Source organism: Pleurodeles waltl, chromosome 1_2 (genome assembly GCF_031143425.1).
Source record: "Pleurodeles waltl isolate 20211129_DDA chromosome 1_2, aPleWal1.hap1.20221129, whole genome shotgun sequence".
NCBI classification, from domain to species: domain Eukaryota; kingdom Metazoa; phylum Chordata; class Amphibia; order Caudata; family Salamandridae; genus Pleurodeles; species Pleurodeles waltl.
Genome location: NC_090437.1, coordinates 175,974,314 through 175,987,593, shown reverse-complemented (window position 1 = coordinate 175,987,593; position 13,280 = coordinate 175,974,314). Strand labels below are relative to the sequence as shown.

General features: G+C 42.2%; 1 protein-coding gene across 2 annotated transcripts in view; it reads right to left on the bottom strand.

Annotated features, from left to right (window-relative positions):
- RBPMS (RNA binding protein, mRNA processing factor) overlaps positions 1–13,280 on the bottom strand; it is a 693,723-nt gene that overhangs the window by 249,806 nt on the left and 430,637 nt on the right. The gene's annotated exons all lie outside the window — the stretch shown is intronic.

Sequence of the window (13,280 nt, the reverse complement as noted above, 5' to 3'; positions counted from 1 at the left end):
TTTCCATTATCGCATCAGACTGTATTAAAATCTCCCACCACCCTGCAATGTTAGGCAGTTTTAGAAATTGAAGATTGTGAGGAGAAGAACCAGATTACAAAGGGTACTTACTTTAAAGATCTGATTATATTATTTTTAGTACCTGAAATGTCTTAATATTGTAGCATTTGTAACATTTAAAATTGTGTACTCTGTTCAGCACACTATGCTCTCTAATATAGCCTTAGAACCCGCCGTAGCGGGCTCTACCGGCTATTAAAGGCCTGCTCCCGCGTTAAAGGCCTGAGCCGAAGGCGAGGGCCTTTAACATTAGTTGAGGGCCTTTAATAGCCAGTAGAGCCCGCTACGGCGGGTTCTAAGGCTATTAGAACATTCAGCCACTCAGGGCAGAATGTTCTATTAAATAAAACAAATTCCTCACGGAGCCCGAGGGGATAAAGATCCCCTCGGGCTTCGTGAGGCTTGGTTCACAGCTGTTGCTGTGAACAAAGCGAACATTGGAATGTTGGCGCTGCGGGCTTTTACCGGCCAGTAAAAGCCCGCAGCACTCCATTGTTTTCAATGGAGCTGCCAACGTTCCAATGTTCTAATACTTCTTGAAGGCTCCAAAACAGAGTAACAAGTTTCTTATGGGTGAACTTGCTAGGCTACTGACGGTGTAAAGTCAAGGGTGAAGCTCTGCACTGGGCTAACAAGGGTAGTCTCTGAGATGACCAACACAGCCCCTGTCAAGCTCCCCATAAACAGGAACCTACCCAAGATTCAAAGTATTTATAATCACTGAACCACTTGCCAGTCTTACTGACTGTGTAATGAAATAAGAAACATCACTGACATCTCACTAACCTCATTTTCCTCCTCAAGCGTTGCCCCTTTCTGAAGAGCATTATATGACTTAGAAGTGCAGCATTTTGTTTTAGAATTGTTTTTATTATTTTCGGTGAACAATATACCAGCACTCGCATAGGATTGCATGAATTAAGCAACAAGGAACATCAGTGTAAGTCTGTAAGCCTCTCAAGATACATGACATTGACTAAATAATTCATTTAACGCGGCTACACCATCTGTCCTGGTGCATAGAATAATATTTATACTACACCCCTTGATCTGAAGCAAAGAGAGAGGGAAGGGTACCTTTATGGACTGGAAAAGCCTATAGTGTACTGTGCATTGTAAACAATAAAATAACACATCTAGGAGACAAGCGTGCAAAAGGAATAAATAAGGAAGTTACCCAGTTCTTATAGTTCTTACCTGTAGATTGGGAAAGCGTAATTTTAGACTTGCATAATTAACGCAAAGTGCGATTTACATTGCTAAATAACATGTGCATATTAACCACATACATTGTAGTAGGTGATTGCCTTTAGCCATTAAGAGCAGCACCGCATTAACATACTACGTAACTTAAGTTAGTCATATTTCTTTTGCCATCTTGAATATCAACTTTTACTCGCTTAAGGCTGAAAGGCGGGCACATTTCATTCTTGCTTGTTTTGCAAGATTAGGTGTTTTCTCATTGCTGATGCTATTTTCCCAGATGCCTATTGCTAGCTGGCGAATGCTTTATTGTTATCTGTTAGGCAACCGATAGTGAGATTCTCATCAGGAGAAAAAGAAGATGGCAAGTTGGGAGAGCGACCTTTGGGAAGAGCCCGGCAGTCCGTCCTGTGTCCAGCTCAAGGACATAGCCATGCAAGGACCACTGGCTGGCCTGAGAAAAGGGGGGGTTAGCTGTTCCCAGAGTCTGGTGTAATAAGATTTGCTCCCAAGAGTGAGAACAAGCTGCAATGTTGCAAACTAGTGTCTTGATGAATAAAAATAGTGTGTGTCCCTTAGAATAGAGAAGCGGAGATGCTTGCTGACTGAACTGAAAATACTTTTCACCTCTGCTGATCTCCACAGCCCGCGTGTGAAGGCTTTATGCCTAAGCCGTCATATTCTCTCATCAGAGCCCCTTATTCGGTTTTCTAAGGCTGACACCTTACCTTATTTGCCTGTGCATGTCCACAGGCTTACAGAATGCCAAATGTAACCCAGAGGAGACCAGCAGTACAGCTGGACTCCAGAAAACCCTGGGATAGGAAGTCCAGGAACAAAACCTGCCAAAGCTGGTCCACAGCTTCTCGGCTTCTGTCAAGGCAGAGGTGCTCGGGGTAGATGTAGGGAGGAGACAAGACAGCCGTTTTACAGATCTGATCACCACAATGGGAACATACCCCAGACATTCCTTTGCAGTAGTCCTGGCCTTTACAGACGCAGCCTCAACATATTGAATGATGATTATTTTCTGCAAAACTGCAAAACTATTATTTGAAAATGCAACAAACAAGCAAATGAACAACTATGGCAATGGACCCGCTTGTATTATGCTCATGAGCAACTGAAGATCTGTGTTACAGCGCGCAAAGGAGACCAAAATGCAGCATTTGCCCAAACTGACACTTTATTGCACGGTCCTACTTATAGCCTCAGCACAAGGCATAGAAAACCTCAGCACTCTCTTACTATTAAGCTTACAAAGTTGTCTTTTTTGTTGCGAGGAACATAAGGCATACTGAAATAGGTATACACAACTTTCCAGTGGTTCAAGACACCCTAACATAACTTTCCGCATTACGATTTGGGCGGTAATTGGTGCGAAATTTATTGAACCCGATAAAATCTTACTGCGCGGAGTCAGAATTTATTGGGGGCAATAAACACCACCTAATTATGAGCTGTTCGTCAGCCATGGGGACTAAGGAGTACATTGTGGTGCACACTGTTCCAGAGTCTGACTGTCCCCTGATAAATACTGCCAGGTTTCACCTGTCGAAATATATCCAGGGGATCCAATGTTTTATCAGAAGACTTGTTATTCTGATGAGTATAGTAACAGGGGTTAACACTCATTGGAAATAAATGGCCCATTCGTAACGAGGTTCAGTCTGTTAAACACTAACAGAGTATTGTTCCCACTTTTCAGCACTTAATACTGCTATCTATTCCTCGCGACTACCTTTCGAATATTTATGTTTCCCTTTATTTGAAGGAGTAAATCGGCTTACCGTTATAGGTTCTTTAAGATGCAATTTAAATGCATTTGACTGAGGTAGCTATAATAGTTGTGTTGAATACTCCTGTCTTATTCAACCAGTGCTAAACCTGGTGTGCGGCAGTTCACTTTTTTATATGCACTTATAAAACACTTTTTGAAATAAAAAAAAAACAAACGGAAAAAGAGCATCTGAATTTGTTTATTCCCAACTGGGCTGCCTTAAACAGTGGAAGTGGCGAGCAGTGTGGCGCCGCTGTGGCATGTCTGCTGTGGTTCACAGCTCTCACACCCTTCCGCCGTGGACCCGGAACATCCCCTGCGGCGGCAGGCTGAGGGGACCTTTGCTAATACTAACCTCATTCCGACGTTCGGCGTGCCCCGGGGCGCGCGTGTTTACTATCCCCCCAGGTGTCACTGTGCACAGTGCGCTCACCATCCAACCAGTCGAAGAGTTGTTGAAAAAGTGAGAATGTTGCTCCCCAACACCGATTACCTCACAGGTCTACATGGTCCGGGAAACCCACCCGCAGGGGCAAACCTACCACTGGGGCAGCGGCAAAGGGACCCGGAGACCGAGGGGCCCCCGGAACCCTGTGTATTTGTTTATTCACAGTTCAAACAGCAGTGAGGGGGGCCCTTCCTACCACTAAGGCCAAGGACCCCACTGCCCACTTGTGCCCACATCCGTGGTCCTTCATCTGGGTTCTTGGTTGTTTAACCAGTCTGTTTCAGTCTCCATCTCACCTCATGGTAGACATACTCAGCTGTTCCAAAGGGAACTTTCACAATCTGCGAAACTCACTATCAGGTATTGCTTTCACAGCCTACCATGTATCTGGGTGCATGGTGGGGAAACCACAGCGTGACAGTACGCCTGGCAGTCCTAGTAACACCTCCATGCACGGCAATGAGCCGACAAAGGTGAAAATGAGGGGTTCATCCAGACCGTTTAGTACTACCTCACCCTATTGGAAGACCACACTTTATCTCAACAAGTGCTGGCACACTTATCTTTAATAATCTGGTTGGTGTTTTTAAGTTAGTAACTTCATTACTCGGTCTGCTAAGGCTGTGGTGCCAGAATATCACTATCATAATATCACCTTGCATAAATAGTGCCGCTAAATATTGTTTGAAAAGGAGCTAATAAGAGAAAATCTACACACAACGGGAAGATCTGTTTGTAAAAGATATTTAGGGCTCTATGTGTTTGTCAGATGATACTTCTGTGTAGGATATTGTAAAACAGACGAGCCTGCTGTAACATATTTAGTCATCTTTCAGGTCTCCCCCCACCTGTGGGCCCTCAACTTTATCTGACAATTTCCCACAAGGAACATTCCAGCTGTCCTTAATCAAGTTCTGTGATTTCACCAAACATTCATGTGTAGCCTACTCTGCACAGCAAAAGCTCTCGACTCTACAAGATAGAACGCATCACATTTTCTCTCCATAAACACACACAGAAGTTTAAATTAAGATACATTGTTATCCACCGTAAAATATCATATCATGCGCACCACAAAAGCAAAACTAGAAACAAGGACAAAAAGTCACACATCGGTCCAGCATGGTACCCCAGTAGCTGACATCGGCCCAAGTACTAGTTCAATATGCCTTCACACAGCAAATCACTCTCCACAGCACGCAGGATGGGCTGATTACAGCCCTCATCATATCCTGCCTGGACTATTGTAATACAAGTTACACTGGCCTCCCCAAAACACTCATTGCCAGATTACAAAGGCTACAGAACCAAGCTGACAGACTGTGCCCAGGCCTCTGTAAATGAGACCACATCAGCCCTGATCGGTAAGCTCTACACTGGTTACCCTTTTAAGACATGGTCACATTCAAGGTTCTCTGCACTGTCAACAAAGCCTTAGAGGAAAAGGACCAAAGCACCTGAAGAAATTGTTGCTACACTTTACCCTACCAGAAATCTGTGCTCTTCAGTGGCTAACATGATTCAGCATAGTTCGATCAATTGGATGACACATGGACACACATACCTGGAAGTACAAGAAGCAAAACTGTACAGTGCTTTGAGCCCCTTGTTGTGGTCTGAACAAAACTACATACAGCTCAGGAAACTCCTAAACACTGAACTATTCAAACCCACTTACGAATGACCCCTTTAGGCTTTCAGAGGCTGTTTCACAATATCAGCTTTGAGCACCTTTTTTAATCATGAGACATGTTTCCGCCCACCTTTTTCTTCACATTATACTCTGTTTTCTTTCACACCACGGCAGTTTATAAACATCTACAATAAATAAATAATAACACAGTTAGCAGCCGATTGCATTGAGATATAGATCTAACCATTATGTCAGTAACAGACAGTCTTTGTGAAGCATCCTATGAAACCTCTGCCTAGTTAGATCATACCAATTGCAAGGGCAGTAAGGGCCGAGTGAGGTATAGTGTGCCTGGTGGGGATCTGATCTCATTAGGGATCAGTTGGACTAACCAAACTAGGCAGATTCCCACCAGGCAGCCCATGACATACAGAACCCAAAACTGTGGTGAAAATACCCATTGCCTCAGTGTTCACCTGCTGCCGAGAGTGCCCCTCCCTCCTGAGGGCCTGGTGCCTCCTAAGGGTCTGACAATCTCAGTCTGTTAGCGGCAATCCCACCCTTTGACAAGCGCTGTGATTTCCAACAAGGATGTGCAAAGCACTAGACTGCACTATGTGTGATTGCCCTTAATCATTCTAAGGTAAGGGAAACAGTGAACCTCGGCAAATCCAGACAGAGAGGTCCCTACCTTTGGAATGGGACTTGGACAAGGATCAGACTGGCCTATAGTGTATTTTGGCTGTGCCCAAAGGGTTAGTCCTACAGGTCATTGTGTGGACTGTTTTTGTGTCTGTTTGTAGACCTTTTTTATGGCCTGGTGAGCTGCTTTTTTACTGCTGGTTTCTTTGATCTTACACAAAAACTGCCTGCAGCAAAGACAGGTGCATTCAGTATCCCAAATCTTGCAAAACACCTATACAGTCCATCTTTACAATTTAAAAACTGACTTGCAAGTGAGGGCCACGTTTTTTTAGCTATCTGATTTGCTAATGAGGTTACTTTTAATTTGGCATCTGGGCATATTTTTTGTCCAAGTCAGACCCTGTCTCAGGTGCTCACATGTGTTTCTCAAGAGGGCCAGAGAGTCCTTCCTTAAATCCTCCCAAGCACTCCCCAGTTGTGGTGTCATCTTTAAACAAACATTTGAGTGGTCTATATTCTAAACCCTTCAGGGATGGGGCAGTTGCCAAAAGACATCGTTCATGTTAGGACATAAACTTCAGGGTCTACCAGTGAGTTCCTCAATTACAAAGGAAGCAGGTACAAAAAACACAGCTCAGAGAAAGAGGAGGTGGTGGAAGAGGTGAGAGTGGAGGAGTGACGGAACAGTTCCTGACGTCAGGATAGGGGGAGAAAGGAAGCAAGGATGATGCGGCCAGGTCAGCAACCTGCTCATAAAAATAAATAAGGAGGATGAAAAGATTGGTGTAGGGGAGAAAGGGGGAATGAATGGGGATAGGGTAGAGGGTGACAGACTGGAGAATTAAGGATGACAGCTGAGATAGGGTGAGGTAAAATGAAAGGAATTTAAGTGGCACCCCTATAAGACGCAGAGACCAATAGATAGTATTTTGAGACAACGGTCATTCTAAACAAGCATTGTCAAGGCCAATAGGTTTTGCCTATGAGAGATATATTGGCTTTGACAGTGTTGTGTTACATCTTAGCTGCTGTGTAACATGACTTAAAAGTAAAAAAACTCTATGACCCAGTCAGCATGACCCAGTCAGCATGACTGCGTCATAGTGCTTTTTTTACTTGGGGTGGGGTGAGCCGGGGCAAGCAACATCAGGAGGAGGGTGTGGATCAAAAGACAAGAGGAGGAAGGCAGGGTGGTGGGGGACAACGGACAGTAGGGGGAGGGCAATGGTGGGGAACAATGGACGGTGGTGGTGGGAAATAATGGGCAGGGAGGAGGGGACAACTAACAAGACAGCCGGAAGGGGGTGGGTAGATGAGGAAACAACGGACAGTGGGAGAGTGTGTAGGTGAGGAGATGTACTACAGACACATGCACTCTATAAGAGCACATGAGCAAAAGTGAAAAAAACAGTACCTGCAGAAGTCTATGGTCAGTTAAGTAAACTGACCACTGATAGGAAACTTTACTTGGTCCATGCTCCATGACAGGTACACAAAGTGAAGCCCCAGGACGAAGCCGAGGAGGAGGTGGTGACCATGAAGAAACAAGGAAACAAAAGTGACGTCGGAGCCAACCAAAGGTTAATAATGTTGAGTAAGAGGCCGGCTGTAAGCCCGTTTTAATTTTTTTTTCACAAGAGATTTTGCAAGCACAGCACAAGGCACTGTGCAGGTGAAATCTAAAATGGCTTTGAAGCCAGAACATGGCTAGGCAGGTTCTTACATGTTGGCACCACACAGCATTAAGTGCTCCATCTATTGACGGTAATGCTCCTAGACCTTTTCATGAAGGGAAAAGAGAGGTGTATTCATCCAGGGGTCCCACATTTGTACAGTACCACTTGCAAAATAGTGCAGCCGCAGAGAACTAATCCCCATGTTATAGCTCACATGTCAAATGTGCAGGTGACTGAGGCATGGACTTGGCCAAGCCATGAATGGTGGAGGTTCTTCAAGGATTGTGAGGTAGCCTGAAAGGCCCATAACAGTGGGGACAGTGGAAAACACAACCCTCGATTTGTGGAGGGCATGGTAACCAGGAAGAGGGAATTTGCGGCTGAGTTCACCTGGCATATACCTCAGGTACACCCTACTAACTCCCTACTAAGAGCAACAGAAACTGTAGATCACTAAGGAGAGTATTCTACAATTTGCATTCCTTGAAGAACAGCTCTGTCCTTTCCATATTGTTTGTAAGGCCACAATCAAGGAGGGAAGTGGGCAGTTCCTCAAATGCCTTCGGTACACCTCCTGTAAATGAGGAAGCACTCATATTGAGTTTCCTGGCAGTGAAGCTCTGCTGATCCTATCGTCATCACAGAATGTACCCCTTCTGCAATGGAAATACTTACAAAACAGTGAAAATTGAGTTTGTGTGCATAGTGCCCCATTGAGATTTAAGTTCTTAGAGTATCTTATGATATATTGATATGCTTCAGTAGTTAGTGAATAATAGTTACTTCTTTAGATTTGATAATTATTATTTGACAGGTGAACATCCAAAAATGTGACCTTCTCTCATTTTGTTTGTGTGTACTGCTTAGCTTAAGTTGTCTCCGAAATAAACATTTGACTTGAAGACAAAAATATGTTAAGTATGTAACAAGTAGAATGAATAGACTCAACCTCAACTCCACACATTATGAAACCAGCGGAGGATTTCAACACAAGACAATCAAAAGCCTTCAGAGTATCCTATCCTTACTCATACATTGGAGGAATACCACAGGACTCCTGCGTGGAGTACCACCAGACTCTATCAATGCATCTAAAATTTGAAATATGTCTTTGAACCAACAAGGTACTCCTTAGCAGTTCAAACATTTCATATCTACTTTATGCTGGTGCCACCAAACACAAAGGTTTTCTTTTCTCCTCTATTAACAAACATCTTTGTGAACATTCAAACGTTAATGACACAACATTTGAATCCTAATCCTACAAATAAACAGATTTTCTACAGATTTGGCCCCCGTGATATGGCACCAAAATATTATGGATCTGCAATTGCTCTACAAGAGTATTGTAGCCCAAATAATTACTAATGGAATGTTGTTAGGGTAAGTATATAGGTAAAAATATATTTGCCATACCTAAATCCACATATAAGTCCCTTGACAAGATGTTGAGTTAAAAATAGTGAGACTATACTTACCTACAAATACTTATCCATACAGTATTTTGGTCGTTTATATTTTGACTGTGATTTTCTTGTAAGATAATATTGACATTCACAATATTCTGACAGGCAACTTGCCTCCAGATCGGAAGACTCCAGTCAAAACCTGGCTGGACTCATTAAATATTCTCTAGTGCAAACCTTCTATCAATTAATTCAATAAATACCTAAAATGTACTTTCAGTAGAACACTGTAGGCCTGATTTAAAACTCGGCGGACGGGTTGCTCTGTCACAACAACAATTAATATCCCATTTGCCGAAATCTAAATCCCATTATATTCTATCGGTTTTAGATTTCAGCGGATGGGATATTGGTTACCTTTGTGACAGAGTAACCTATCCGCCGAGTTCTAAATCAGTCCGTAACACCTTATTTAGAATTTGGTTGATGCGGAACGTCCTCCAAAATTCACCCGATGTCCTGTCCACCCTACCTAGAGAGTTTAGGGTTATGTAGTCACTTTACACACTACATAAAGCGGACAGGCATCCACTGGTTTTTACAGAATGCCCTTCATCTGCCATACTCGAAATGAGTCCTGATTAAAGGGCTTGTTTGGAGATATATTATGCGCTGACTTTGATTACAATCATGTGTGGCCTATAAACTTAACTTAGTGATGCAAATCAACTGTGTTCCTATATGTGTTTATCTACCCTTTGTAGAAGCCTAGCAAACAGATGACTTGCTTAAGTGTTGACAACATCCTCTTATTTCTACCTATGCGGAGTAAATTAACACTGGGACCATACTTATAATCACACAACAGATTACTCTATTTTGCAATTTGTAGAAAAAGGTAGTTTTAACTTAGCCTGTTCTTAAACCTAATATAATGAGACTACCTATACAGTAGTAGCTAATGATGAAAAACCAATAGCATCAAATTTCTAGCCATCAAGTCCTACCTATATTTCTTTTGTGATTTCCTGCAGGTTACTCTTGACACTGTAAAGGCAGATTTCGTATATATTTGCATGGGCTAGCTCTCCTGCACTTGTTATGTTAATTATTTAATGGTTTACTTGTAAATGCAGTGTTATTGCCTCATAGTTCTTGCCACAGCTCACAAAATAAGGTGTAGACGAGAATCTTTGCAAATTACTTGATGTTTTGCAAGTTATTTCCTGGGTGGACCGATTTGTTCTTAGAATTTGATTACCATGGATGTTTTTTCTACAGAAGGACTGTTATGCTGAATTGTAATTGATTTTCTGTGCCTTGCGTAGGCAACGAGTTGCAACTGGGGACAGGTCATGCTTGAGTGCCACCTTAACGCTCATCACAATGTCATATATTTTTATTTCTGATGCTTCCATCATATTAGTCATCTACTTAATTAAGGAAATCTCACAAAATGCTATCTTGTGAATTTGTGTTGTGGGTAGGTGGGGTGCAGTCTCTCAATGCCCAGCTGATCAGGACATGTACGGAAATGTAGAGGTGCTAATTAGGTGCACCATGAGCCACCTGCTTCTCTCTAACCTGAAGTCTTTGTTTCGGGCTCTTTTGTACTCCTCCAGCATATTAGTCCAGAAGATAAATAACTTCAACCTGAGCCTGAGATTTCTGTGCACTTAAGTGGGAATTATATGTGCAAATAATTGTTCTGTGGTTGGAAATTCCCTTATCCTAACTCAAAGAATTAAGATCTGCGGACAATTGCACTCGGATTGTCCACTGGAGTAAATTTCCAACCAGTGGTGAGATAGGGATTGTTCCTTGATCCATACATATAATACAATAACTGAAGTCCCATAAAGCCATAGGGTCCTAGGTATTTACAATAGTTTTTTTGGTGCTCTGATGTGAAGATTAAGGACGACATAAGTTCCTTGATGAGACAAGAAAGGGTACGCCCTTATTTAAAAGCATTGAAAGGTAAAGATTAATCCATGGAGTACAAAAATAAAACAAGCATTTGCAATGCAACGGGTCTCGCATTTGCTTGAGTTAGAGATATTGGCATTGTAAACTCCTAACCAGACTTTTCTTGCCACACAAATTGAAAGAAAAAAATGAGCGTGATCGCGCTATGTAAAACGCAGCGTGATCACGCTGAAATTGAAAACAAAAAAAATCAAGCTTGATTGCGCTATGTAAAACCCAGCACGATCATGCTGCGTGGAAAATAAAAAGATAAAGTAGTGTAAAAACCAGGCTGAAAACATCGAGCCTCGTAAGTTTTCAGTATTTGGCCGGTGCGCTCGAGGACGGTTAAACACCGGAAAAGCCATGACGTATGCATGCCTTTCACTAATGAAAGCAAGTGGATTTTAAAAGGCAAGCCCACAAACCAATGAAAGTGACAGACGTAACATGGGCATGTTTACAAACCCAAAGAGAGATTACAACAGGAATGAAACGCTTGTGCGCTTGACCCTAAAAATACAGATTTTTGCACATTGCACCTATGTCAATGGATTGACTTCTATTTAAACAGTCAACTACAGTATGCAGTTGGACCATGAACAATACAGGGATTTTCAAACTGTGTAGAGTTCCAAAGTATACTCCACTGGAGGATGTAAAACCCTAAAAATGACCAAATCCACGCATGCTGTAAGAAGAAGTCAGTGATGCAAAGATGTATGCATTTTATGCTAATCGGGCCCCAGCACTACAATGTGATAGTATGAGACTAGTACATATGTGCTTGTCTGAATATACGCAGTCCCACTATCCCACTACTTATTTTCATATTCATTTTTTGCTCAAGTGTAATGTCATCAAAGGTTATACCAGTATGTTTTTATTCTTTGACTTTTAAAATATAGTACATTCATTTTTGCTTGTGACAGTGGCAACGAGCTATTTTTCAGTTTTTGTATTTTGTCTTTGCTTTTGTGGCTTGCTTTTTAGGCCCCTTCGAATCATCAAAAACTCCTCAAAGGCATTATAAAAAATGCAGTATTGGTCCGGTGTAAACATTCCTATCTACAACTGTCTGCTGCATACTGCTGCAAATATACACCCAACAGCAAGAATTATATTTCATATGAAAATATTACCGAGAAGTAGGTGACGCAGAGCCTTTTCACACTCTAAGTGGGAGCTTGTGCCAGGTCAATGTGACTTGCTTCCTACTACTTAGAATGTATTTCATAAATACAAGTGATCATTTGGCGTGGCTTGGCAGTGTAAGTGTGTGCAGCAGGTATTTTTTTTACCAGTTCTTTAAAATGTATACAGAGTGGGCTTTCGCTCCACTTAGAAGATTAATACACTATCACCACCACTTCATGCCATTGGATGTTTGGTGTTTCATTCCACTTTCCAAGAAGTACAATTTTACGGCCGAAAAGCACACCCAGCCTTCATGCTGTGTACCACATTTAATTATTTATCTTCTATTTACATTCTTTACAGGAGAGAATCTGCTTTTGATGCTTCTCCCAGGCTTTAATGGGATAAACAGATTTTTGCATATAGCACATTCACACCATTTTGCATGCCTTCATTGACACTTGTTGGACATTAAAGCCAGATCTATTGGCTTTTCCAGTGATTGTTTTTCTATTCCAGACACACCATGAAATATTTGGCCCGACTGTGAGTAGGTTGGAAAAAATGTAGTACTTACCGTATCCAATAAACACCATTATCCTGTGACGCGCTATTTACCATTAGAGGTAAATACAGCCTGTTCTAAATTTCTCACTTAGAAATGAGACGTAACAAGTGGAATCAGCCGTTACACACTGAATTCTGCATATTTTGCCTCTTTTTTAAGTCACTTAATAAATGTTGGCTGGTTTGACCTGCTGAACTCTGTCAGGGTAAAACAGCGGTGGCATGCACTACTTGGAATTCCAATTCATGTGCACATTCCTGTTTTCCCACGGATGGGAATTCAACTCCCAGTTTGTACTCGGGGCTTTTGTAGAGGACTTTATTTTCCAAGGGGTCAAATGCTGCAGTGAGCATTTGCTCCTTAGTTTTATGTTCAGGGACAAACTTTGGTGACTTATGCATCTTTAGCCATGGGCGGCATTTGTTTAACCATGTTTGTTCTTCCGCGTCTGACCTTTGATGGCTACCATAGTTCTTAGGGCCCATCCTCATGATGTAGCTGTGTGAAAGGCAGGAACGCAGTCCCGTTTTCCAAGACAGCCCTCAGTTCTGAGCAGTTATTCTATGTGCAGCCAATGGCTGATTTGACTCCTCTGGTACAACCAAGTCATATTGAGCTCTGTGTTCCCAACTCATTCAGAGCCTTTCCAAAACAAGGTTGGGAATATGATTAATAAAATTTTACATGTATCAATTAGGGCCCTCCATGGGTGCAATGATGTTTTGAATTCATGATTACATTGGGCTAATTTAACTT